The sequence below is a fragment of the Montipora foliosa genome, chromosome 6, assembly GCF_036669935.1.
Source record: "Montipora foliosa isolate CH-2021 chromosome 6, ASM3666993v2, whole genome shotgun sequence".
NCBI classification, from domain to species: Eukaryota; Metazoa; Cnidaria; class Anthozoa; order Scleractinia; family Acroporidae; genus Montipora; species Montipora foliosa.
In genome coordinates, this window is record NC_090874.1 from 21,617,425 (window position 1) to 21,622,424 (window position 5,000).

Genomic DNA, 5,000 nt, shown 5'->3' on the forward strand with positions numbered 1-5,000 from the left:
AAAAACCCCATTGTCCTGTGTTAAATTTCATCAAAATTAATGATGCAGCACTCAGGTGACAAAAACAAATTTCTGAAACTTAATTAAACACCTAAAACAATAATGATTTTTAAAAATCTATGCGGCATGTAATCAACTAAACTATTTAGTTAATAAGAAAAGTCCTTCGGAATGAAATCAGCCTGTAATTAGCTCCAATTAACATGAAAAAGAAATTCTCTTGATCTTAAAGTGAGTGAAATTAAATAAACGAAAAGTGTCGATCATAGAATTTGTTACAAGGTTTATCAAACATTTGTCAGTATTAAGTTGTATGCGCGCACATATAGAGAAGCAACATGGATTAACGTTATAGAAAACATAGATGATCAAGACCAACCTTGTTCCCAGGGTCTCTCTTCTCTGCCTCCTTTCTCCTCAACAATAAAGGAGGGAGAGAAGAGAGACCCTGGGAACAAGGTTGGCTAAAAAACCTGGCTTCAAAAGGTGGATAGCGCTTCCCACCAGGCCCCAGTTGTTGAAACAATGGATAGCACTATCTGCCAGATAAATCAATATCCAGTGGATATAAATAATAGTGGAGCCAATTGAGCTGTCCAATAGATAGTGATTTGTCTGGTGGATAGCGTTATCCACCTTTTTAACAACTGGGGCCAGATAAATCACTAAAAAAAAAAAGCACTAGCAAAACCAATTGACTTATCCAGTGGATAGTGATTTATCCAGTGGATAGCCCTATCTACCCTTTAAACAACTGATGCCAGAACTCATACAGTCAAACAACCTCTTGAAGTCTCAAACACTTGACCACTGTGGCTTCAAATTATAAGCAAATAATAATAACCACTGAAATTAACACTGTGGGCTGAGCAATTATGGAAAAAAACTCCAAGTGTAGAAGTATGTTACAGTACTTCAGAAAGAAGGTTTCTGGAATACTGAATTACTCAAAAGAATGATCACTTTTGTAACTGACTTGTACATGCTACAAGTAATAGGCTCTAAAAAATGGTCAAGCTTAATATTAGACCATACATTTCATCATAAATGTTACGCTAAGTATTTGCATATTAGACAAAATCAACAACTGAAGTTGGAGACAAGTCTTACTTTTTTTAAGTACCTAAAATGTAAGAAAAAGTCCATTGGATTGCGTTATACATCTCATTTCATTGATTTGATTCTATAAATCTAATCTGGCCTCTTCCTCCAATGGAGGTTGAGAACAGTAGAAACAAAATTCGAGTAAAATTCTCAACCTACCGAAAGAAAGGATTGCTTTGCATGCCAGAGAGCCGAGCATTCCACGATTATTTTCAAAGCGTACAACAGCACTGTCACAAGCCAAACAAGTTTTCTTTGCTTCAGTAACTCTGTCTCTACCCAAAAATCACCTGCTAAAGGTACTTGCACCTTTTCCAGGACACTCGCATGTTCGTAAGTAACTACGAGAGGTTCATCTCGGTGTGACTACATTTTAAAGACATAATTACTCAGTGAAAGACCATTCCATTCAGTTAGATTTAATAGGTTCTCACTATTTGCTTTGGCTCCAAGCAAATAAATCGAATGGTTTGTGAAGCCAGCCAAACAAACATACGGTGCTCTGCAAAAACCCTTCACCGGAGTCACCTTGGGGCCAAAATAGATTGCTCACGCTCAGACTTTCAACCAATGAAACAGTTTATCCAAACGGATTATCCCAGAGTCGCAAGTTTCCCAACCAGCTGGTCAAGGGGAACAAAGACTCTGGGAATGAGATTGGCAGGGGTGGCCCTAGGAGTTTTCATTCTGGGTCTTCAGGGACCCACATATGTGGCCAAATTGGGGTCTCAAGCACTTTTGGGGGATCCCAAAATCAAGATCTGGCGCTACGAACAAATCAGGTCAACAATACAATTGACAATGACAATGTGTCCCCTAATCCTGTGTAGCAGACCAAAACGAACGATATCTGATGGGACGTTTTTTTGTTTCTTCAGGCGTAAATCCAGCGGTAGAGCCACCAACCTACCTTGTGAAACTTGATCTCGATTCCTTATATAAGACATCCAACAATAAAGACGTTTACAAACTGGAGAAGAACAAGGGCACGGAATATAATCGCTTCTGGCTCAGAATTTACCTTAAGTTTGTCGATGGAAGGCACGTTGTCCATTTCCCCTACGAGTTTATTTTGAAGAGCGAAAAGAGCATCAAACGTAAGTAGAGATTTCTAACCGGGGAGGGGTAGAGGTGCTATTCTCCGTATTCCTTTTTTTTCCAAAATGGCCTCGATTTAAATATTCATTTGTTTTTACCCAAATTAGCCCTTGAGGCCTCGTTCTTAAGCGTAAAATTCAAAAGAATATTTTGCCTTGAAAGAGGCATCAAGGTCTAATTTGAATAAAAACAAAAAAATATCTAAATGGCGGCCATTTTAGAAAAAGGTGTGTCGAAAAACCTGAATAAGAGTTGTTACTCTGGCCAATCGTAACAGGGGCAAAGCACGCGATGTGCATGCCAATCAAAATTCGAAGATGCTTGCTGAAAGCGCGGAAAAAGATGCGTGCGTGAAGGGATAAGTTTTTATTTTGCTTCTCATTGGATACAAAAATGGCGAGAGACTTTCAAACCAAATACTCAGCGAAGCGATCGCGGTCGATTCATTTCAGAGATTTAGCATCGTTTTTATGGTAAACGGCTAAGGTCAGGGTGAAATTTGCTGAAGTGCGAAAGCGCGGGAAAAAGATATACGTGCTACGTGCGATCGGTGTTCGTTTTGCTTCTCATTGGGAAAAAAATGGCGCGAGACTTTGAAACCAACCGCTCAGCGAAGCGATCGCGGTCGACTTATTTCAGAGATTTAGCATCGCTTTTATGGTAAACGGCTAAGGTCAGGGTGAAATTTGCGTTTTGCCAAGAAAATCAAAGAAAGGTGTTTGATTTTAGTTTATTTATTGACTAGGCCTGTTAGATACATTTCTGGTTACTTCTCAGATAGAGTAAGAGAATCTTCGTGCTTTTGCCCCAAAGAGCAGTCTGCCGTTGGCGTTTCACCTAAATGCAGTACTGAAACCATAATAATTTTGGCGTTCCGGTGATTGTAAACCGCATTGAATGAGCAACTAAATTCGCTACAAATTGGAGTAGGTTTTTGGTCGTAGGCGCATTTCTGTTCCATTCGATAATTCGCATTATTCAGTCGTGGTATTGGTGAAATGTGCAAGGCTTAGCAAGTGAACCGATTGGCACAAACTGACAAGAAATGTCATTTCCAAATATTTTAGCGTTTTGTCTTACTGGTTTCTTTTTTTCTCTTTATATCGTTTGCAAGCTTCACCTCAACCCCGCTTGTCTTCTCGCTCCAGTGTCTCTCCAGGACGCGTTTCTACACCTGAATTATCACCACACGGAGCTTCAGGTGAGTATCGTATATTTTTTCATGCAAGAAGAAATCATAACTGACTTTTACGAATTCTGCAATCTGAGAGGCTTACGTACTATCTCTTGATAAATAAATAGTTGTGCAAAAGAGACTGGCATTTGTGCTTAAAGGCATTATTGGAGACCTTAGGCAAGGACGACAAAGACGGCTACGAGAAGGCTGTCTAAAAGTGTTTTTTCGCATTATTGTAAAAATTCAGCAATTATTTAAAGTCGCTCGGCATGGAAAGTGTGTGCTAGCCAATAAAATTGGAGAGAAAGGTGTGGATAATTAGTGGGCAAATTGAACATTTATCGTCAGGTGCTCCACATAACTTCAAATTTTGTCAGTTCGCGTCGTTTTCAGGGCGAGAACGGCACAGAAATGTACACAAATGTAAAATGCACGCGCAGGGCATGCAGAGCTTGGACCTGTTTTTCATGGCGTTCTCGCAGCCGTCGTTATCATCCCAATCATCGAGATGAAAGCAGGGGTAGTATGCCGCCTACAGATACAATAAGACCATCCGCACTCGTCTTTTGAGTGGTCCAGAATTTAACTCGAACCTAAGTTTACTTATTACATTGAATAATTGTTTACGTTTATTTCTCTTTTTGAGGCTATAAAATAAGGGACAAAACTGTTGAGATATTTTCACTTTCACTGTCGTGCCTTCGAATTCTCACTTATTCTCCTCCCCACGAGTCAACGATCCTTTTGGCCAACTTCAAAGCGTTGACGAGCCGAGAAGTCTATGAAACATAAACCTGTGAGTTTATTTCTTGCAGTTTCAGAAATTTGAAACAGTAAGTTGCAAAACTTGACCTTCGTACCGACTCGAGGTCGAGGTCGAGCATGCGTGGTATCTTCTTTTTTTAAAATGCGAGAATGAACTATATGACAAAGTCATTTTCATTTATTGTTATTAAATTATGGAACTAAATTCCCCTTGACATTTGGTCACCATGTAAAAATGAGTTCAAGGTAGTCATCCACACACTACTTCCAGCCATTTTGTTGCCTGAAGATGCTTCCATAGTACCCTCGTGATCAAACATAATTCACATATTTCTTCGTAGGTTTCAAGTGACTTTCATATTTAGTTGCTCATGTCTTGGTATTTCTTTCGCTATTTTTTTGTCATCTTTTTATTTTAGTTTAGAGTTCTCTGCGTGTCTGACCAGCCTCGGTGTTTGTGCTACACCACCAATCTAAACTTTTTGTAACTATTTGCGTTTCAGCATTAAAACTAATCAATGTATTTGTTTTCGCTTACTTTGTCCCACCATATATTTTACCAGTTATTCACGGAAGTGATGAAAATTTACTAATCGATTTCCGATGGTTCACTGACAACAACAACGAGGTTTATATTTGTTTTTGTTTATGCCACACAAGCTGAATAACTTAAGGACGATAAACGCCAAAAGGAGAGCGATTGGGAGAATCTCTATGTTTCTTGTCAGCGCCTTGGAGGTAATCTGGACTCCGGAATCCAGAAAATATTTGTCTGTAGAATCCGAAATCCTGGGCTTTGGAATCTGGAGGTCAGCCCTAGCAATATTGAATCCGTTATAATCCAAATCAGGAAATC

At 39.3% G+C, this 5,000-nt stretch overlaps 1 protein-coding gene and 1 pseudogene across 11 annotated transcripts in view; one reads left to right on the forward strand and one right to left on the reverse strand.

Annotated features, from left to right (window-relative positions):
• LOC138006965 (NLR family CARD domain-containing protein 3-like) overlaps window positions 1-5,000 on the reverse strand; it is a 336,786-nt gene that overhangs the window by 4,583 nt on the left and 327,203 nt on the right. The gene's annotated exons all lie outside the window — the stretch shown is intronic.
• Window positions 2,408-5,000, forward strand: part of LOC138008500 (uncharacterized) — a 29,855-nt pseudogene continuing 27,262 nt past the window's right edge.